General features: G+C 31.7%; 1 protein-coding gene across 1 annotated transcript in view; it reads left to right on the top strand.

Moving 5' to 3' along the window:
• The window catches only part of LOC127723983 (uncharacterized), a 40048-nt gene that overhangs the window by 3977 nt on the left and 11201 nt on the right, over positions 1-24870 (top strand). Inside the window, exon 4 of the mRNA XM_052230690.1 lies at positions 9455-9581. The gene's annotated coding sequence lies outside the window, so the exon portion shown is untranslated. The remainder of the gene's footprint in view (positions 1-9454; positions 9582-24870) is intronic.

Genomic DNA, 24870 nt, shown 5'->3' with positions numbered 1-24870 from the left:
TTTGTGCTGGTTTGAAACTGTTTGCTTTCAAGGGAAAGAAACGTGTCCTCCTAGCTGCTATTGGAATGACATTTGCCGCTGGTAAGTTTTTCATTCAATACATTTTGACAATAATCTGTTGTGTGAAGACAACATTTTTTGTTTAAAAAACGTCAAGCTCTAAGCAACATTCTTTTACGGATCGATTTTTTTTATAACTTATGCATGTTATTTGAAAGTTATACGGATGTCATCATACTTAGATTGACCGTTGTGGAATATCTGTCAGAATATTTTCAATTTTTCGTATCAAGACAACAGTACGGTTCTCTTTTTTCTTTGATTGCGATATCATCGAAATTTACTTTCGATTGGCAACATTGCTGGTCCAATAAGTTAAAATACCAAGTGAGCTTTTCTCATCGATTGTTGTCCGTTGTCCGTCGTCGTCCGTTAACTTTCACAAAAATCTACCCCTCTGAAACTACTGGGCGAAATTTAACCATACTTGGCCACAATCATTATTAGGGTATCTAGCCTTTTAAAACATGTTTCTGGTGACCCCGCTTGTCAACCAAGATTGCCGAAATGACTAAAAATAGAACATATGAATAAAATGCAAGTTTTGCCTATTATTTCAAAAACCTCTTCAAATAGAGAAAATCTGACAGATTAAAAAATATTCAGAATATTGAGCTCTACCTATTGTTCAATTAAGTCAAAACTGTCAGACGACTTCTTATTGGAGTTATTGCCCTTAAATGAAAAAAATTATCATTTCTAAAATTTTTGCCTATTATCTCGATAGTTATAATAGAAACTTTTAAAAAAGCAAAAATTAACAGCAAGACAAGATCTACAAGTAAATCAACATGACCAAAATCGTCAGACGACTCCTTATTAGAGTTATTGCCCTTAAAAGACGATTTTTACCAATTGTTTGCGTAATTGCCTAATATCTTATAAAATATAATAGATAGATAGAATCTATCAAAGCAAAAATGGTCAGCTCAACAGGATCTCCAAATAAGTCAACAAAGCCGAAATCTTCATTATTAGAGTTATGACAAAAATTTCAGTTCACTCTTAATAGAGTTATTCCCCTTTAATGGCGTTTTTTTACTAAAAAAAGTGGCAATTGTTGAAGATGCAGGTGAGCGACACCGGCTCTTAAGAGCCTCTAGTTATATTAAAACACACTGAAAAGGACGAGACTATAAGTCAGATAATATTTTTTTATGCAGATTACTATTTATTATTATAATTTTGTTATTCTTTTCTGGTCTTTTGTAGATGTATTTGGGAAATCATGCCGATTTACGCTCTATTTTCAGTAGCTATATAACATAGACGATAATGTTCAGGATTATCATTATACGGGATGTTAGGGTCACCGATTCATATTAACATGATTAAGAATATTCCGAAAGTGCGTACATTATATTGCATTCATCGCACTAGACTTCATTTTACATTTTAGTTAATACCTTCCCGTTTGCAATTCACAAGGCAATTTTAGATTTTGTAATATGTAGGGATCCCAAGTTTGGTTCCCTGGACAATTTATGGTTTATGTAACAGTTGTTTATTAATAAGATATGTATTTAATTGAAAAAAATGAAATAATACTTCAGTGTCAGTTCATGCAATGCATTCAGTCAAAAGGTGTTCTACAAGTATCACCAGTCCTTCACTTTTCATTTGATACATAAATTACCATAACATATTCTGCATAGTTTGAATTTAACACCTATGCATAAGAACTATCAAACCGATGCTAGGGGTCGTCTTAAACTTGCAGTGAGGTGCTTTCGTTTTTTGTTTTTTTTTGTTCCGTGTTGAAGGCCTCACTAACTTTGAGATAAAGAACAGCAATAAAAGCGCTGCTCTGCTTTAAATGTTTTTTTGTGGTGCATATACAGATTTTGTAGCATGGATGGACACCCTATGTCATTTCTTTTCTATTCTAAATATTGAATACTACAAAAGAAGGCAAGCTAAATAATCATGAAACAAGCTTGATTGTCTGTTTAAAATGATATCAGAATCATATCATATACAGTTTTTTGCATGCATAGCAGGAAACGCTTACCTAGTATCACTCCTTTGGATTTCAGGCGATTCCCTCAAATTTTGTTTGCTACCTAGATTTGCATCTTCTTGATTAATTTATGACATTTGCACATCGGTTAACTGTTGCTGTCTTACTTTATTCGTTCTGTATTTTTGGGTTTTATACACTTTTCCATCATAGAAAATCAACCTTTTTCCAAACAAAAATCAGCTCAAATTATGTTCGGCGGCTGATATTGTACGATATCTTTATACAGAAAATCCGATAATCTGTCTATCGCACAATTTCTGAGCCAATTTCTCTCCCTTGAACTGTTTTACGATTGGTTATACTGACGAAAATATTTTAGTCTTAGATACATGATTCTTTTTTATTAGCTGTTACTTTGAACAAGTTGTCAGTATAACTGCGAGTACTCTCAGATCTGTACTTATTGTCATTTTTGTTGTGGGGATGTATAAATACCCTTCCCACAACCGGTCTGTGTTTTTGTTACTTGTTTTCTGCTTTGTATCGATCTAATGAGTAAAGCCCTTTTCAACTGGTTTTATAGTTTGTTTATATGTTGTGATGTTACACTGCTGTCCCAGGTTAGGGGATGGTTGGGCGTCCGAAAACATGTTTAACCCCGGCTCATTCTGTATGTGCCTGTCCCAAGTCAGGAACCTGTAATTCAGTGGTTGTCGGTTGTTACTGTATATCATATTTGTTTTTCGTTGATTATTTTTTACATACATCATGCCGTTAATTTTCTTATTTGAATTCTTTTACATTTGGTGACCTTTTATAGCTGACTATGCAATATGGGTTTTGCTCATTGTTGAAGGCCATACGGTGACCTTCAGTTGTTAACCTCTATGTCATTTGGTCTCTGGTGGAGAGTTGCAATCATATCATTGAACTTTTTTTTGAAATTATGACATCGCTGATACTTATCCATTGCTATCCTCACGTATTGTGTCGTTCTCTCCGCCTTTCTAAGCAGTTGTGTATTTTCAAATCATTCTGGCCACCTCCCCATCTCCCTACCCAGGTGTTAATGTTTTGTCATGAAGTGAATATGCCGTTAATGGATGATTTTGTATAATTAAGAGCCTGACATATTGTATGTGTAAGACATTCCCTGGATTACCAAAATATAACTCATAAATAGTTCATAAATATAATAGACAACTGATATACTTAACCTTTTATTTCTTTATTTCAGTGGTGTTCATTCTTACCGCTGCAATAATTTTCTCACAGAATGATGAAGACTTTTTTGTTGCATTTAGATTACCTTTCGACTATGGCTATTCGTTTGCTTTAACAATTGTCGGAATGTGTATAGCTGTAATTGCTGGTGTATTCATGGTTGTTGATTATAATACTGGCTTACATGTAGCAGATGGACAAGTGGCAGATTATTAAATGCAATATGTTTTATACTGCAAATCCAAACGATCATTTATTTAAAAGAAATTGTTATTAAGATATGCATTTTAAAACTGAATACATCTGACAAAACCATGATAATAAAACAATGTAATAAAACAATGTATTAAGATAATTATATAAAAGTGATAGAAAGTGAAAGAAAATTCGGACATAAAATTTCTTAAAAGGCTGACTTTAGATGACACTGTTCCGTCATATTAATATTTTGTTATTCCGGTATTATATTAAACAAATGTACACATTTAATAGTTTGTAGTATATTTTCAAATTTATCTTCGAATATATTATCTTACAAACAAAACGTGTTCGATGAAAACACCTTTTGAATTCTATCAAATAAACAGGAAGCAAAAAATAGAATGATGATCAGATTTTTGCTTTAAAACAACAGCAAATATAATACAAAATGCATAATTAAAGCTTTAATTATATATTGTCATAGCAGATTCTTAATCTTATCACACACTATAAAGCCAATAACTGGCACGATTCCACTCAGCACAGTACTTTTCCATTCATGTAATTATCCAAACATTATGATTAGTTTTTTTCCCGTTTAAATGAAATGACTACAAAATCTATTTATAAGTAATTGAGTTCCGGAAAGATAACCTTTATACAATTCTGCCATATCATCCAGGATATATGGGAAAAAGAAATTCTTTCAAAAATCAATTATGTGCAAGTTAATGCAAGTAATGTGCAATGATGCACTGAGCTATACATTTAAGAATCAACATTAAAAAATTCATCAGTGTAAACAGTCCGTTTTATATTTAAGTTTAGGCTATAGTGTTTTTCATGATAATATTAAATACAAATATAAAAAATAGAAATTAACAGATATAGGTCACTGTACTGCCTTCAACAATGAGCAAAACCAATACAACATAGCCCAAAAAATGACAAATGTAATACAATTCATACAAGAAAACTAACGGCCTGATTAATGTACAGGTACAAACCAATAAACGAAAAACAAATATGATATACTGCAACAATCGACAACCACTGAATTACACATGTTACAGGCTCCTGACTTTGGACAGGCACATACAGAATTGGACGAGGTTATACTAGTTTGTTGGCGCCAAACCCTCCCCCTAACGCGTGACAGTGGTGTAACAGTACAACATAAGAACAAAGTTCACTATATACGGGTTATAGAAAAACTGCCGAACTTATAGTGACGATAATTGGACCACTGAGCGTTACACAACGTTCCCAATAAAAAGATGATTTTGACGTTGTTCAAAAAAACGTTTCAATCGAAACAAAAATGTCACTATTGTGAAAATTTCGCTTAAGGTGAACGTAGCATTTATATTCTTCTAATAAGTATTCATTTTGTAGATATTTTCGAAGTTGCTTCATTAGATATTTTCATTTTTCCAACCCGTGGTGGTCATTAACAAATGCAAACGTTGATATCCAAATTTCCATAGGGTTGAAAATATATATAAATTAGGTGTTAAATTAAACATTCTATTTTGACGGCTTTTTTTCTAGTATTTTCAACCAAGATGAGATAAACAAAATTCACAATTTGCATGCAAGATCAACTTTCTTGAATTTATTACTTCATTACTCTAAAGAATTTCCAATAAGATTCTTAACAAATGCTACTAGCTGTCACAATTACAATCAGCACAGTATTTTTTCCGTTGATGTAATTCTTAAAACATTATGAATTTAGTTTTTTTCCTGTATAAATGAAATGACTACACAATCTATTTGAGCTACATTTTTAAGAAACCACATTAAAATAGTTCACCATTGTAAACAATCTTTCTTGTAATAAAGTTAACTGATATACTATATGATAGTGACAATATTTGTAGCATACAATCAGTAGTACTCGCAAATATAGTAGGTTTATTTCTAATTGTTACTTAATGCATAGTTGATATATAATTTGTATCAAGTCTGCTCTTTAGGGTTCACTTATTCTAAAAGTTATATTTGTTTGGCAAAATCCCCTTTTTATCTTTTAAGTGAAGGGTTGTAGCATTCACGGATTTTTACATCAATAATAAACATGATTTACGATATTTGATATAAAATTAGAATACATTTTATTTTTCGTTTGATTAGCATAATTTATGTGCAAACATTATAAGGGTACTATATTGTGTTGATTTCCTTTAAATCTATCAAATGTATTATTGTAGTGTATGTTTCTACATGTATGTATTTTATTAATAACAGTTTACTCAAACAAACAAAAAAACCACATCTTCTTTATAGACGTATTTACTCTGTAAACTTGTATGCAAATTTGACTGCCATCACTTTAATTCACAAATTTCTGCAACATTTTGCTACATAATTATAAAATATGACGTCAGTATTAAAGAGTGTTCTTTTGATGACGTCAAATCTCATTCGGAGACAATTCGTTTATAAAGCTAAAAGTGTAAACACGTCCATTATTCTATGTAATATTTTTCAAATTAATTGACAAGATAAAATTTGGAGTTATTTGACCCTGTTAATTGTTCGAAAATAAAATAATTGGATGATACAATTATCATTTTTCATTTTTAACCTTCTAATGAAAATGACAATATTAGCTAACTTAAAGTCTTGATGACGTAATTTGATTGTGAGGTCATTTAATTGACGCCAGTATGGCGATTAACCAAAACTTCACAAACAACAAGACAATCTCTTAAACATATCAGTAAAATTGGTATACATGTAACACAAGCGTCTCCAAAAAATGAAGGGATGCTTGTGTATTATTTCTTATCATCTGTGCGTCAAATTGACACACATTTTGGCAAATTCGACATTTCACTGATTTTACTGTCTTTACTGGCTATAATTTTGGTTAAAGTAAAGAGTTTCAACATTTCATATAGCAAACTAAGACAATTTCAAGTACAATTGGGCCCAAATCGTACATTGTTCTTAAATCGGGATACATCATACATGAGTTTCTGTCCATTCTGATATTGATAATATATCAACCGTGTATTTATTTCTTCCTATTAATATAATACTTTTCTCTAACGATTTCAAATGTTCGTAACGTTTAAGAAATTTCTCAGTGATCTGCTTTCAAAATATTGCAATGTAAGACGAAATTCAAAGTTCGCACATAAAGGACGTACATTCTACCCCTTTATTGAAAAATGTATCACTGTTCAGCATAAAATCGTCCAAACAAATTTTTGCCTCGCTCAGCTTCGCAGTTTATATTTAGTTTAAGAGAACCATCCTTTTAAAGATCCTAGATCCGCCGCAGCGGCGCAATTTATTCCTGTTAAATGTTATATTATGAGCATCAGCATAAAATCTAAAAATCTCAGAATGTCAGTCTAGAACAAACAATGGCAAATAGTCATATCATATACAGTCTGGAATATATTTGTTTATTAAAAATGTTCTTTATATCTCGTGCAGTAACTGAAAAATGGTTTCGTAAATTTTAATGATCAGTTTTATATTGATGTTGATAGCTTTTCCTGTATATGTAATTGGATTTTCGACTTCACATTTCATTAATATTGAGCCACCATATTTCAAGAGTTACTATGGTGGACTTTGGGTACGCTGTGTTACTGTTCATTCGACAATTGATCCGACGTTTTGCCAGGATACAGCCGAGTTCTTCAATTTAGGAAATAGATGTACTCTACCGACAGCTTAATTCTGTATGTTATATAAATTATGGATACCGGTAAAAACGCAATATGATTTTTAAAATGCATGCTCATGAATCGACTTATAATTGTTCAATAGAATGGCAAGGACTCGATCGTTTACGCTGATATAAATCGCAAACAAGTATATAAAATACAGGTAAATACATTATAATTATCACTTATCGAAACGAATGGTACTACTGATTGGCAGCGGTTCTAGTTCTCGAGAGAGATCAACATACATTTATGGCTTTTCAGCAAAAGTGGAATATAACTCTACTTAATACTTTATTTGTTACCGGTCAAGGACAAATTTAAATGTTGATAGTTTGCCTGTGATTCTCGCACAAAGAAGCATGCTTCGTTTTAAAGTGGTAAGGGAGGTCTGCAGGTTGCAATTCTGTAAATATAGACAATGCAATTTCCCATAGGAACTCCCTTTGCGGCTGAAACTGTGACACTTTTACTATGAAGTTTCGTGAAAAATAATATCCCAGAACGGAAAGTTTATATGCACTACTATTTTATTCAAAGGTCAAAATATAGGGCTGTGCGGCATATTTTCAACATTTATATGCCCTGAACTTCTCAGAGTTTAAACTTGTACTAAAATTCTATACTACCCTTACCTCAATGTTTCGACCTCCTAAGAATTAAAATTTAGGCGCTACCATGTTTTTCTATACTGGTTACATTCCCAAGTGATGTCTCTATGAGATGAAACACAGAGATCATAAATGGGAACCAGTACGTTAACAAATTAACATATCTATGAATATTATATATCTCCCCAAAAGAGGCGTGGTTTGAGAAACAGCTGTATTTACAAAGTGAAACCTGTACCCATCTTTGATTGTATATTATCAGAAAACATTTGATCTAGTATTTTAATGAAATTGGCAAATTTGTAGACAGAATTGTAAGTTATTTGTTTTTAGCCTTTTTTTTAGTAGAACATTGTGTTGTTTCATCTTATTTTTACGGGTTTTTTTATAAATACAGAATTTGATTAATAAAAAAATATTAAACTTATAGCCTAATAGAGGACGTACATGTAGCTCAGATGATTATATTTATAAAGGAATGTACGGAAGCTATTGATATGTCGTATTATACAAGAGAAATTTCAAACATTTGTAATTTCTTTTTCTATTTCTTATTTTTACTTAATAGTACATTTTCCCTGTATAATTTTCAATAATTATTAATTTCAGAACTTAATCTTAATAAAAAAATGTACTTTTTTACATTATGGTTGTGCTATTTAGAACCAGAAATATACAGAAAAGAAATAACAAAAAAAATAAAGGTCGAGTTTTTTGTGCTACTCAAGATCTCCGCAAAGACCTGGGTAATAAGGTTTGAATTGTGATCTTGTATTTTCATACTGAAAGCTATTTATTAAGACCGTTGTGATGTTTGTTTAAGAACGTTTTAAATATCATTTCATACAGACCCTGTATAATTTTTACTAAAATTCCAGTGACAAAATGTACTTCATACATATTTAGGATGCAAACGAATCAAACAATGAATTAAGCTAGTAGGTTCAGCATAATGAATCAGTCTTGAGTTGTACAAATGTAGGTTTTGGACTGCCACTTGGAAAAGAGGGTAGGATAAATAATGTGCGTGCAACAGGTCAGTTATTGACCGCCCAAAGTTGTTGCACGAGGTCTATAGACTGCACAAGGTGTGGCTCTTTCCTAATAGAAGCTATCGGAATACGATCTCTAATCTGATCAGTAGATGTGAATTTACACCTTCGGCACAACCAATCGGATGCTCTTAAAGTATGGGTCCTATAAACCTACGGTGTAGCTAAAGGTAACAGTATTTCTCAATCCCGGTCTCCGGTTGAGTGACCAAGCTATATTACAATGTTTATGAATATTGTATAAAAAAAACTGTTTCTTTTCTGATTTTATGCAACGATTATTCTATAACAGAATTGTATTCTTCGGAAATATAATGACTCACATATCACAGAATTGTCTTATAAGGTTAACTGATTTCATTTATTTTTACTTTAATGTTCCCTTTTTTTTTTCTCTTTGATCAATTTTGGTTTTCATTTTTCAAATTGGTTTTTAAAAACCGTTCTATACTTTTCATTTCCCTTTTTATCCCCTTTAATATATTTTATACAATTTTTACGTTTTGATTTCTTTTTTTTCATTCTGTATGATCAGTTGTAGCTAATAAAATTATCTTGTACGTTATTTTGTAAAAATAACTTTTTTATTTTAAAAAAAGATAAGAGACTTTTACATTTAGTTTGATAACTTTAGAATGTAAATATTTTTTCTTGCAGAGTAACAGGTATCCTCGGGCTGATTTTCTTTTTGCTGCGACCATTTGTTTAAAACTGTTTGCTTTCAAGGAGAAGAAATATGTCCTTCTACATGTTCTAGCTGCTATTGGAATGACATTTGCCGCTTGTAAGTTTTTCATTAAATACATTTTGGCAATAATCTGTCTTGTAAAGAAAACATGTTTTGCTTAAAAAAGATGAAGTTCTAAGCAACATTCTTATGCAGATCGATTTTATTTACAACTAATGCATGTAATTCAAAAGTTTCACGGATGTCATCATACTTAGGTTGACCGTTATGGTATATTTGTCAGAATGTGTTTCATTTTTAGTAGCAACAGTACGGTTCTCTTTTCTTTGATTGCGATATCATCAAAATTTACTTTTGAAATTTACTTTCGATTGGCAACACGACGGGTTCCATTAGCTCAAAGGCCAAGTTAGCTTTTCTCATCACTTGGCGTCTGTCGTCCGTTAACTTTTTCCAAATTCCCTTCTCCTCTGAAACTACTGGGCTCAATTTAACCAAACTTGGCCACAATATATTTCCGATGACCCTGCCTGTCATACAAGATGGCCGACAAGTCTAAAAATAGAACAAAAAGGTAAAATGCGAGCTTTTCCTATTACTACGAAAAGCGCTAAATAGAGAAAAGCTGACAGGGTAAAAACATTTTCAGAAAATTTAGCTCTACCCAATTGTTCATTTAATCGAAACTGTAAGACGACTTCTTATAGGAGTTATTGCCCTTAAATGAATACAAATTACCATTATCTAAAATATTTGCCTATTATCTCGAAATTTTAATAGATAGACAGAAACTTTAAAAAAAAAAAAAAAATGATCAGCAAGACAAGATCTACAAATAAATCAACATGACCAAAATCGTCAGACGACTCCTTATTAGAGTTATTGCCCTTTAAAGACGATGTGTACCAATTTTTGTTGATATTGTCTAATATCTTAAAAACTATAATAGATAGATTTAATCTAACAAAGGCAAAAATGATAAGCACAAAAGGATCTCCAAACAAGTCAACATAGCCGAAATCTTCATGCGAATCTTTATTTGAGTAATTGCCCTTTAATGACCATTTTTACCAATTTATATCTTTTAAAAATACTTTAATAGATAGATAGAAATTTTAAGAAGCAAAAATGATCAGCAAGACAAGATCTACTAACAAGTCAAATAATCGAAATCGTTAATCGACTCCTTGTTAAAATCGTTATTGTCCTATGTTTTCCTATTATCTCGAAATTTTAATAGATAGACAGAAACTTTAAAAAAAAACAAAAAATGATCAGCAAGACAAGATCTACAAATAAATCAACATGACCAAAATCGTCAGACGACTCCTTATTAGAGTTATTGCCCTTAAAAGACGATGTTTACCAATTTTTGTTGATATTGTCTAATATCTTAAAAACTATAATAGATAGATTTAATCTAACAAAGGCAAAAATGATAAGCACAAAAGGATCTCCAAACAAGTCAACATAGCCGAAATCTTCATGCGAATCTTTATTTGAGTAATTGCCCTTTAATGACCATTTTTACCAATTTATATCTTAAATACTTTAATAGATAGATAGAAATTTTAAGAAGCAAAAATGATCAGCAAGACAAGATCTACTAACAAGTCAAATAATCGACATCGTTAATCGACTCCTTGTTAAAATCGTTATTGTCCTATGTTTTCCTATTATCTCGAAATTTTAATAGATAGACAGAAACTTAAAAAAAAACAAAAATGATCAGCAAGACAAGATCTACAAATAAATCAACATGACCAAAATCGTCAGACGACTCCTTATTAGAGTTATTGCCCTTAAAAGACGATGTGTACCAATTTTTGTTGATATTGTCTAATATCTTAAAAACTATAATAGATAGATTTAATCTAACAAAGGCAAAAATGATAAGCACAAAAGGATCTCCAAACAAGTCAGCATAGCCGAAATCTTGATGCGAATCTTTATTTGAGTAATTGCCCTTTAATGACCATTTTTACCAATTTATATCTTAAATACTTTAATAGATAGATAGAAATTTTAAGAAGCAAAAATAATCAGCAAGACAGGATCTACTAACAAGTCAAATAATCGACATGATCGTTATTCGACTCCTTGTTAAAACCGTTATTGTCCTATGTTTTCCTATTATCTTGAAAACTGTAATAGATAGATAGAAACTTTAAATAGCACAATTGGTCAACAAGACAAGATCTATAAATAATCCATAATCGCAGAAACCTTCAGGGGACTCGTTATTTGAGTTATTGCCTTTAAATGATAATTTTTACTATTTTTATGCATTTTTGTCAATTATCTTATAAACTACAATAGATAAAAATAAACTTTAAAAAGACCTACAAATATGTTAGCATGACTGAAATTGTCAGTTAACTCTTAAAAGAGTTATTCCCCTTTTATGATGATTTTTACTAAAAAGTGGCCATTGTTGTAGATGCAGCTGATCGACGCTAGATCTTAAGAGCCTCCAGTTATATTGAAAAACACTGAAAAGGACGAGTCTAAGTCAGATAGTATTTTTTATGCAGATAACGTTTCATAATTATAATTTTGCTATTTCTTTCTGAACTTTTGTAAATGTATTTGTCATCTTTAGGAAATCATGGCGTTTTACGCTTTATTATCAGTAGCTATATTACATAGACGATTAGGTTCAAGATGATAATTATACTGGATGTTAGGGTCACCTATACAAAGAATATTATGAAAGTCCGTACATTATATTGCATTTATCGTTCCTAGATCTCAATTTACATTTAATTAATACTTTCCTGTATGGATTTTAATTTTAGAATTTGTAATTTGCAGGGACCCCTAATTTTCGGTTTATGTCAGTTGTTTATTAATAAAATATGTATAGAATTAAAAAAAAATGAAATTAATCATTTTATGCAATAGATAAATACTGAATCTTACAAAAGGAGCTAGCTAAATTACCCCCAAAATAAGCTAAATGGTCTCTTCAAAATGATATTAAAATCATATCATATTCAGTTTAATTGCATGCATAGTAGGAGACGCTTACCCAGTTACCCTCCTTTTGGAGTTCATTTGATTCCCTCAGTTTTTGTTTGTAACCTTGATTTGGATCTTCTTAATTAATTGATGACATTTAAACATCGGTAAACTATTGGTGTCTTACTGTATTGGATACACGCATGTCATAACAATACATGTAGATACCAGGTATAGATGTTATCGTAATTTCATACAATGGTGAAATTATACAAGTATCATCGAGTTCCGTTCTGTATTATCGAGTTTTATTCATTCTGCTATCATAGAATGTCAACCTTTAGCCAAACAGAAACAGCTCAAATTATGTTCGGGGGCTGATATTGTAAGATATCTTTATACAAAAAACCAGATATTCTGTTTATTGTACAATTTCTGGGCATTTTCCCATCCTTGGACTGTTTAACGATTGGTTGTCCTATCCATAGTAAGGTTGAACAGTTTTTCTGCCATTCATCGCTGATTACTTATCCTCACATCGCTGATTACTTATCCTCACATCGCTGATTACTTATCCTCACGTATTGTGTCGTTGCTGATAAGTTCTTTCCACGTTTCTAAGCAGTTATGCATTTTAAAATCATCCTGCCCACATCCGTACCCAAATTATCACATGGTCGTCCTTTAATGTTTATGTCATGAAATGAATATGCCGTTGATGGATGATTTAGTATGATTAAGAGCTTGACATATTTTTTAGAATTATTGCGCTAGAATACCAAAATATAATTCATAAATATAATTAATAGAAAACTAATACACATAACTTTTTTTTTTATTTCATGATCAGTTGTGTTCATTCTTGCCGCTGTAATAATTTTCACACAGAATGTTGAAAAAATTTCAATTGAATTACCTTTCGACTATGGCTATTCGTTTGCCTTAGAAATTGTCGGAATGTGTATATCTGTGATAGCTGGCGTCTTCATTGCTGTAGATTTTATTACTGGAATACATGGAGGAGTGGTAAATTATTAAAATCCAATATTTTTTATACTGCAAAACGATCATTTATTTTAGATAAAAAAAATTGTTAATAAAATACTTATCTTGAAACTGCATAAATCTGACAAAAGCATGATTATAATAAAAAGTGTAATACATCACAATACTCAGATAAATATATAAGCGCTTCTTTCTAGGAAAAGAGAATTCAATATTGAAAAATGCGGACATAGAATAATTTAAAAGGCTGACTTTAGAAGACAGTGTACCATCACATTGATATCTTGTTATTCAGGCATTATATAATACAGATATACAATTGTAATTTTATGTAGTTTATTTTCAAATTTATCTTCGAATGTCTTTAAGCAAGGTAGTCATTTATCATGTCAGTACCGAAGCACTAACTACAGCGCCTTGATAGCCTCGATGACAGTGGTCAATCAACATGTTATAAATGTGGTATACCTAAATCCACATGAAGATAACATTAACTAAACATAACAAATGCATTATGTGTATGCAAGATACGTCATATACAAGAAACTTTTCACTAGTAATACATAAAAAGGAAGATGACAGGAAAAAATGAATGGACATCAACACGGACCACATCAACTACCCACAACCGACTTCTCCAACACAATATACATACTAACAAAGACAAAAGGTTCAAAAGTCTTTGCTAAGTACAGGCACACAATGTAATGTGGTTAAACTATTTCCTTGTGCGCACAAGCGTCTATCCATTTTACCAATATGGACCCACTGTCGTTTATACCGTCAATGTTGCGGAAAACAAAGGTGAAATCCAAATTAGACAATAAATTTGGCTAGAATTTAAAAACAACAGTTGTTTTCTCATAGTTTAAATCTTGTAGATCCATTTAGAATATACAAATCAAGATGAAAACAAATACAGACCAGTGGGAAACTCCAAATGGAGCGAGACCACGTGAACATTTGGTTAAAATATCGCTTCCTATCTGTGCGTTTATCATGCAAAAACTCCACTACAAATGTAGCAGGCTAATAAGGAAGATCGTTATACGTATTACGATCGCCTTCACAAACTGGTTGACTGATTTGGTGGTGATATGTAAGTTACCAATTGTGCTCATTTCTCTTTCATGACATTGTGTGCTGAGTGAGGATTCGCATGACAATTGATACATGCATAACAGAAGACGCTTACCCTATTGACGCAGACAGTTTCTCTCCGTTTGAATTTCATGCTATTCCCTGTATGGTTTTCCCTATAGGCTTATATATTCAAAACGATAAGAGTTTTGAACATCGTCAAACTATTTATTGTCCTGGTTTGCCTTATAATTTGAAACTTTGAATAATAATGCAGAAACTGTAAACATTTTCAATAATATAAGATATATAAAAATACAAATCTGTTCGAAACCATCATTTGACTACACTATAAGTATAGCAATTGCCCTTACATGACTGTTTCGTACACATTAAAGCAGTTTTTGAAATATCTCACAAGCTTAAGGATAGACACAAATTGTTAGCAAAAATAAAAAAAATATTATCTAAACATCTTCTAATAAAAAATATGATTGAAGCAGTCAATTGACGCCTTAAAGAGGTATTCTCTTTTACAGCGACTTTTGCACATTATTTTCAAAATTATTAAATAATGACTGAAACTGTAAAAAAAAAAACACTAAACAATAAGGTCAGTGGTACAATATTTACTATTGTGTTACATGACCAAAAGTGTCAATTGACTGTTAATGGGAATCATTGCCATTAAATACAAGTTTTAATGACTATTTGCTTTTTTTTCTCTCTGAAAGATTTTCCCCTTTTAAACGACTGAACCATTTTAACCCAATTAATTATGAACGTTTCTAAAGTCTGACGTTTGATTTTGTCAGTTTTTATGATCTTCCCCTCTTTTAATTTACCTTAGAGTAAGGTATTTTTGTTATACATTTTTTCAGTGCGTTTAGATTTCAGGTTTTAATTTAGTTATGGTTCAAATTTATATCAGCTAACCTATAAAATGCAATAATTGTTTGATATCAAGATGAGAAAAATTGTCCAGGGTCAAATGCAAGATCTACAGAAGTCATAAATCAAAACTCTCAGGAGATTAAAATATTTGCATTAGAGTTATTGCCCTTTTAATAACTGTCTACGTAGACAAATAAATCTTCAAAGTTGTTGACTCAATATTTGTCATATTTAATTAGAGCTGCCGATATCAAAGTACACCTGTATCATTGTCTTAAGGCATTTTAACGAATTCATTGTTTTCACAGTTAAGATAGATTCTTCCATCGTATTGTCTTGGATTGGATCCGCAAAAACCTTAATACATTAATTTATTATTATTCTCGCATGTATATCTCATCGAATTATATACTAGTATCAAATGTAAATAAGTAAGCATTCAAATACGTCCATGTTAAGCCATACTAGAGATTTCCAATAAAATGACATTACTCGACATAACCAACCCATCTGACCGTATCTCGGTCTATTGCATTGAAGGATGACGGAGGGGAGCATAGACTCCAGGAATTTTTGGCTCGTTGAATACACATTCTTTGTTGGAATAGATGCTTTTTAAAAATTAACACAAACTACTATTTCAATTCTTTACATATTTTGTTATTAAATTTGGGAAGATTTCATTGACAACAACCTTTTAAAGGGAATAATTAATTCAGTTATCGGTAATCAAATGCACCGATCTTTACTTCGTCATTTCACTTGACCCATATATTTATCTCTCAAATGATGAATTCTTAAAGCTACTTAATGAAAATTAAGTTTGAAAAAATAAAAATAATGGAATCTGAAGAGAGATCATATTGTCAATTTTTTACTTAAAGTTATAAGATTTAAACAAGAGTTTCAAACACGCCGGGATGTAAAAGGTGTACACGACTTGCTTTTTCTTCTTCTTTTTTAGCATACTTCTATAATTTATTTCAAGATACTTTTGTCAAAGGTAGAAATTCAGATCACTGATGCATATATCTGATAGTACTTTGTCACCATTCCGTAGAATTTTATCAAATGGAATTTATGAGGACGTATCTTCAAGAAAAGATATGACTACACTTTACTGAATCAGTTATTTTTTAATAACTTGTCTTTAATTACAATGACGCATGGATTCTAGGAAAAGCCCTACAAACGTATGCGTAATTTAACGTCATTGCTCTTAAATTGTTTTTCTAAAATGTTTGGCGTTTAAGTTATACAAATACGTATGAAAAACGGACATGTACGGAATATTTGATTGAAGTTTTGTTAAGTAGGATGATCATTTTAGTTTTATGACCAACTTCTGATAGCAAGGGGATATTCTATTTACTGGTCTGTGCATCTGTCCGTTCTTCCGTTCTGTTCAAAATTTAAAACGTTTAAAATTATATACCAAATTCCCCGATCACCTTTGAGGGGTTACTGTCGAGGCGAGCGCGCGACCAAAGAGACAGTTATGAATATTGAAGATACATATAACTTTATACGTTTAGCTTTTGTCAAAATGTATGGATGATAATAACTGGGTGAACTATAAAGTCTTGCTTATATTAACCAAGGTAGAAGAGTACTACATAAAATGTAGGAATGCCAAGTGTCTGTTGAAAACTACGTCAAACTAAAGTCCACCAAAAGTAACAAGTTCGTTGTAAAAAAAAATCAAATCATATCAGTTTTACAGTTATGACCTCTTGTTTGATTCAGTTTTTTTGCGAGGTATACTTTGTCAGTTAATTAAAAAATATATTTGCATCTACCTTGTTCCTTTTATGAAAGAAAAAGTTTTCAAGACGTTAATAATGAGGAATGAGCGAGTAAAGAGTAAAGCATTCAATGTTTTGAACCGTCGTCACTCAGTATACTTTATACTAAATGGTAAATAATTCTCTTTATCTCTCTTTTTTAATGATCAAAAATTTGGTGAGGCGGTTGCCTCATTGCGTCAATGAAAGCTACACCACTACTTGAGTGCGGGAAGTCTTGGGCTTAATCCTCGCCCGTTTTAAATCGAAGATTGGCTGCCTAGCACGCAATATTCAAAAGTTAGAGCAAAGATAAACTATAAAGAAAGACCGAAAAAAAAAGTATAATGGGGCGTTCATCTGCAAAGTATATCGAAAAATAATATTGTCATAATCAAAACCATGAAAGATACCTCAAATCGTACGTTTCACTATGATAGGTATGGGATACGTGTGCTTACACGTGATATTATGTCAGTGAAAATATAGGCGGGAATCTGAAAAATAAACAAAATATTCCAAGACTTTTAAAATCACCCACTGGAATTTTCGTCCATATGAAATAATTTTATCATGACGAAAAATGATAGAAATCTTGCATTTTATTTATCACGTTGTTCTCCAGATTACCGACTTTATTTTCACTGACATAAGATCACGTATAAACACACGTATCCCATACCTATCATACGATCGATTTGAGTTTTCTTTCCTGGGTTTGATTATGACAATTATTTTTCAATATACTTTGCAGATGAACGCTCCATTATGCTTATTTTTTTTGTCGTTATCCGATGTTTTTCTTTCTTCCTATTTTTTTCATTCTTTCTTTAGCTATCTTTTTATTATATTTGTTGCGGTGAAAATATTTAGAAGGATTTTTTTTCAGACAATTTCAGAAATATCGAAACCAGTGTTTGTCAGAATCTCTCTCTTTATAAAAGTTGAAAATTGAGATAAAACTATCGCTTCCATTTAGTTTCTTAACAAAAGTATTTTTCGTGTGTTTCTTTGTCCTATATGTTTCCCCATTTATTTGTATTGTGGTCCTGTCATGTGATGTTGTCGTTTTGGTGTTGTGTTTGACGTTACTATTAAAGCGGGAGGTTTGGCATTCCACAAAACCAGGTTCAACCCACCATTTTTTTCTTAAAATGTCCTGTACCAAGTCAGGAAAATGGCCATTGTTATATTATAGTTCGTTTCTGTGTGTGTTACATTTTAATGTTGTGTTTTTGTTGTGTCGTTGTTCTCCTCTTATATTTGATGCGTTTCCCTCAGTTTTAGTTTGTAACCCGGATTTGTTTTTATCTCTATCGATTTATGAGTTTCGAACAGCGGTATACTACTGTTGCCTTTATTTTTCATCTATTATAAAATGTATTAATAAAAAATTCCCTATATAAGTTGTATTTTAGAAGGTGTGCTCGATTAAGGATTGTTCTGTGTTGTTTTGTATAACACGAATGCTATCAAAGTCTAAATACAAAAGACATTTCCAGGCATTTTTTTTTATATCCCTTGAAGTTAATTAACTTACAGTTTTTTATCCATTTTATTGATAAACAATAAATGGGGTCACCGAATTCGTTTTACTGCATAAATCATTAACGGAAATGTGTAAGGTAAGAAACATAGAACAACATAAGATAATAAGATTTCGTTGCCAGAAGTGGATCCTGGATTTTGAAAAGGGGTGGGGATCTAGGCAACGTTAGCAGTGGAAAATAAAATATAAGTATTAATAGGGTGTAGGGCCATATATAAGGGGTCGTTGCATATGTATTTTACCTATACATATTTAGGACGACAAGATGAAAACGAACCAGACTTTGTATTATACCGCAGGAAAACATGTCACCCTACCCGGACAAATGATTCTGACTCCGGACCAACCAATTTTTGCCCTTACTCCTAAATATTGCGTGCTTGGCAGAGAGGCAGCCAATCGTAGATTTGAACCGGGCGAGGATCGAACCAAAGATTTCCTGCACTCGAGCAGTGGTATAGCTTCCATTGATGCAATGAGGCAACCGCCTCAACAAATTTTTGACCATTAAAAAAGAGCGATTACATGGAAAATATATACCGTGTATTTCATAGCATAGAGTAAACAGAGTGATGACGGATCAAAACGTTGACTGCTATACTCTTTACTAACTCATTCCTCATTATCATCGTCTAGAAAAAATATACGTAAAACTTTCTTTCATAAAAAGAACAAGGTAGATGCACATAACTGTTTTAAGGCAACAGTAGTATACCGCTGTACGAACAGACAAAGTAAACCTCGCAAAAAACTGATTCAAACAAGAAACTGTGAAACTGACAGTTTTTGGGTTTTTTTTTTAAACGAACTTGTTATTTTAGTTTGACGTAGTTATCAACAGACACTTGGCATTCCTACATTTTATGTAGTACTCTTACTACTGACATGTACCTTGGATAATATAAGCAAGACTTCATAGTTCACCCAGTTATTATATTCCATTTATTTTGACAAAAGCTATACGTATAAAGTTAAAAGACATAGTGGATCTTAAACTTTAATATCCCCTAATTTGTACAAAAGCATTTTAGAGGAGGTTATACATATAATTCTGACGATTATTTTTGTTTTGATCAGGACCCGTCAGTAATTGAATACTGAAAATTAAACCTTTAATCAGCAGTTACATTGAAATATATTGATTTAATGCGCACTAGAAATCTTATTATTTCATGATAAAATTCCACAAATCTGGATTTTTCATAGACAGGATATTTGTGCCAGTGTGTGACCTATCAAGAGTATGGTCACATAACCCCCTCCCTCTTGGGGGTTTTCCTTTGCGTTGCGGGTTGTACCTGTATGTGCTATATACAAGATTATATTCAACATTAAAACATGCTTAAAAGGGTCGGCCGTTCGGTTGTCCGGGATGTATAAATACACAGCCACATCCAGTAGGCGACGTTTAATAAAATCTAATGTAGGTGCGTACATTAGTTCTACACGGAACAGAACCAGGGATCCACAGGAGGCCTGTTGCACGACAAAATGTCTGCCCTATGTAACATGCTCTCTTTTTCCGGGTACAATTGAAATTTATGCTGTTATCATGGTCAACTTTGTATACATATCTATTGTATTATTTTGTTTTACTTGTCCTGAATATGCATGCAGTTTTGGTCTCTTAATTTCCAGCAACAACAATCAACTAATCAATCAATCAAACGTGTTTAAAATTATGATTTTTCTTGCATTTGTAAATGCTGAAAACTACTTTGCGATTCAGATTTTCAATTAACCGTCCACTCCCTATTGGCATTTACGTCTTTTAACCAAGTTGGGGCTTTGACTGCCAAGATTCAAATCATTTGCCTAACCAGAAATAGAAATTCAAGTTACGCTTCTGTTGATTGATTGATAGTTGGTTGCTTAACGTCCAGTGGCAAATATTTAATGCATATTTAACGTACAGATAACGTAGCATACTCTCACCAGGCACCCACTCTGACCGGACGTGACTACGTACTTGTACATCCCGTACAGCTAAACGGACACCCCTCTTTGGCAATGGTTTAGCTGCCGGTCTGAACAAGAACAATAGTGACCATATTTCAATTCCCCGGTCAATACACTTGTACATGTATTAATCAAAACATTTTCAAAAAGAATGTGTGGCCTTAAGACACAATGCCCCTTCACATGATGCTATTTCCATGTTCAGTGCACCACTTAATCCGGGTCAAACTCTAGTTTAGTATAGAATTTTAAACGTTTTATATTTTGAACGGAACGGAAAAACAGACTGATGCACAGACAATTTAATATAATATCCCCTGACTATCATAAACTGATAATAAAACTAAAATGATCATCCTACTAAACAAAACTTAAATCAAATAGTCCGTACATGTCCGTTTTTCATACGTATTTGAATAAGTCAAACGCAAAACATTTTAGAAAAACAATTTAAGAGCAATGACGACAAATTACGCATACGTTTGTACAGACTCTTTATAGAATCCATGCATCATTATATCGTTATAATTAAAGACAAGCAGTAAAAACATTAACTGATTCAGTAAAGTGTAATCATATTTTTTCTTGAAGATGCGTCCTAATAAATTCCATTTGATAAAATTCTACGGAAAGGTGACAAACTACAATCAGAAAGACGCATCGGTAATCTGAATTTCTACCTTTGACAAAAGTATCTTGAAATAAATTATAGAAGTATGCTGAAAAAAAAGAAGGAGAAACAAGTCGTGTACACCCTTTACATTCCGGCGTGTTTAAAACTCTTGTTTTGATCTTATAACTTATAAATCTAAAATGAGAATAGCATCTCGCTTCAGATTCCATTATTTTATTTGTTTCAAACTTAGTTTTGATGTAGTAGCTTTAAGAATTCACCGTATGAGAGGTATATGGGTCAAGTGAAATGACGAAGTAATGATCGGTGCATTTGATTACTGGTAACTGAATTAATTATTTCATTGAAAGGTTGTTGTGAATAAAATCATCCAAAATTTAACAACACAATATGTAAAGAATTAAAAATAGCAGATTGAGCTATTTTTTAAATAGCATATATTCCAACAAAGTATGTGTTTTCAACGAGCAAAAAATTCATGCAGTCTATGCTCCCCTCCGTCATCCTTCAATGCAATAGGCCGAGATACGGTCAGATGGGTTGGTTATGTCGAGTAATGTTATTTTATTGGAAATCTCAAGTATGGCTTAACATGGACGTTTTTGAATGCTTACTTTTTTACATTTGATACTAGTATATAAATCGATGTGCTTAATATGTTAAGAGTTGTACAATTACTGATTAGTATATAGGTTGTTAACTTCACCGAAATAAAGATATAAATTATTTAAATATTTTTTCTGAATTAATTCTTAGGAATACACATTTACAATCCAAATTTCCAGCTCCTGTTTTGAAAGTAAATATTCTTCTTTTTAATTTCCAAATATACTAACAATTGACGGTAAACAATACAATTATACAATTATATGTAATTGGCTTATAACCTATTTTTTTCCTCATTGAAATAAGACAAGGTAAACATAAGCTCTACAATTTTCCTTCTCTTTAAATGTATACTCAAAACAGTGACAATATATTTCCCAAGTCAAATGGTTTGATTTAGATAATTATGATAAGACCCAATTGTGTGATTACACCATTTCAAGATAATAGATGGTGAGATAAAAAAATACTTTAAATTTTGTAATATGATAAGGGCATCACAATAACAATACTTAAAAGTCTAAATATAATAACCTGTATGTAGTATATATTTTTGTAACTTTACTGGCCATGAATTTAATATCGGAACTTACTTTGAAGTTGGAAAAACTATGGAAAACTAGTTTAAAATATCTTAACCAAATAAACTCATCATACCAGTATTAAAAAAATGTATACACCAGACGCTCGTTTCGCCTACAAAGGACTCATCAGTGACACAAAATTGAAAAGGCCAAATAAAGTACGAAATTGAAGAGCATTGAGGGCTCAAAATTTCGAAAAGATTTGACAAAAACAGCTAAGTAAATCTATCCCTGGGTAGTAAATCCTCAGTATTTCGAAAAGTTTTGTAAACTGTTGATTTAAAGTTATGACCATATTATTAAGTGTTGACTACTGGGCTGGTGATACCCTCGGGGAGAAACCCCCATCGACCCAGTGGTTGTAAATAATCTCAATTAATTACCTTAATTTAAAAGAAAACTTTCCAAGTTGTAATCACAGGGCAAACATTGTTGAACTTGGAAGGAACAAAGAATTGAAGTATTAAGTTTTGTATTATAGTAAAGGCCCGTGTGGTATAACTAGATATCTTAAAATCGAAAATTGTTTGTTTTAAGTTAAGCCAGGAGCCTGTAGTTCAGTGGTTGTCGTTGGTTCATGTCTGTCATATTTGCCTTTCGGAAATTGTTTTGTTATAGATAAGGCCGTTAGTTTTCTCAATTGAATTGTTTCATATTTTTCATGTCGGGGCTTGTTATAGCCTACTATACGGTATGGGTTTTTATTTCTCATTGTTGAAGGTCGTACGGTTGTCCGTAATTGCTTACATCCACTTCATTTAAACTTTGGTGGATAGTTGTCTCATTGGCAATCATACCACATCTCCTTATTTTTTATAAAGATACGTTACCATTGGTAATATCTAGTAACTTATAACATGTGGTTGTCAAAGTACATGATTTGGTATGTCTAGTCGCACCAACAAGTCTACAAAGTCATGGTATGAATATTAATGTATATAAAACATGTATATATAGGTAACAGTACACATTGGAATTCAGTAAGAACCATGATCTTCCTAGTACAAATCGAAGTAACATGTACATAAAAGCACATAAAACATATACCGGTATATAGATGTTACACTATAAATTGGAATTCGGTATAAGAACCAGGATCATCATAGTACAAACTGAAATTCCAATATATTTTCTTAGAGAATTTAGAATTCTGGTTTTTACTTATTGAAATCCAAGACAAATCAGAATTCCAATAGTAGTACAGTGGAAATTGGGATATACAGATTTGTACTAGAAAGACTCTGGATTGCACTATTTTTTTTGGAGGATCCAGGATATTACTTAAAACTATATCTATAGTTTGTATGATTCTGAACAGTACTGGACTAATTTTTTTTGTTATAATTTTCACTGATACACTAGATAAGTAGTCGAACAAAATAAATGATCATAACATGCAACTAGCAATACTATGTTATAAACCAAATCGGGTGATATACATAAAACGTTTTAAAATTCTTTATAAATGGTTTATTTATCATATCATTTGTTAATGTTTATGGTTTTTGATGAGAAAACAATTTTGGCTTTACAACATATGCATTAAATGTATAATTTTTTATTGCAATTTTGCAGACTAAATCAAGTGATCATAGTCAATTTCTACTTTCTTTTCAAAATAGCTCAGTCGGATGACACACTTTTGGGATGATATTGTAACGATTTGACCATTAAGTATAACCGACGATTAAGCTCAAGCAAAATAGACTATCGGGTGCCTATACTTTAATCATGAACCAATCTAACAATTGGTAAAAAACTGAAAATACTAGTACAACATAAAATACAGTTTTACAATGTGTTGGATTAGTGTTATAATGTACGATCATATCTAAATATTTTTGACAAGATCCTAAAATGATGCTAATTTGCAGATTTTATAGTTCTGCATGAAATAAAAGAAATTTGAAGACGTCAGCCAAATGCGTACAGTAAAATAGAAAAATATGAAAACAAATATCAGCCAAACTAATGTCTTATGAACATCTGAAGGACATCTTTTGATAGATTTATAATTCTTTTTGATTTAGAATTTAAGAAAGGCAACAAAAATTAATTTCTCCTTTATCGCTGCCATAAAGTGTTCCTGAACTTTAAATGCTTACTGATTGTTCCCGGCATTATTAACAAAAAAGGTAGAATACCAATAACCAGAGTTCGGACCTAAAATTGACAGCAAAATATAAAGCATATAGAGATGTATACTTTAAATACAGTTATTATGTCAAATCAAATGATTAGTATACCCCACGAATGTATAAGTTATGGTCAAGTGGTTTTCCAACATAACATAAACATCCAGTAAAATGATAGTTTTAGTGAATTATTG

This window comes from Mytilus californianus, unplaced genomic scaffold (genome assembly GCF_021869535.1).
Source record: "Mytilus californianus isolate M0D057914Y unplaced genomic scaffold, xbMytCali1.0.p SCAF_14, whole genome shotgun sequence".
Classification (NCBI taxonomy): Eukaryota; Metazoa; Mollusca; class Bivalvia; order Mytilida; family Mytilidae; genus Mytilus; species Mytilus californianus.
This window is presented reverse-complemented; position numbering and strand designations above follow the sequence as displayed.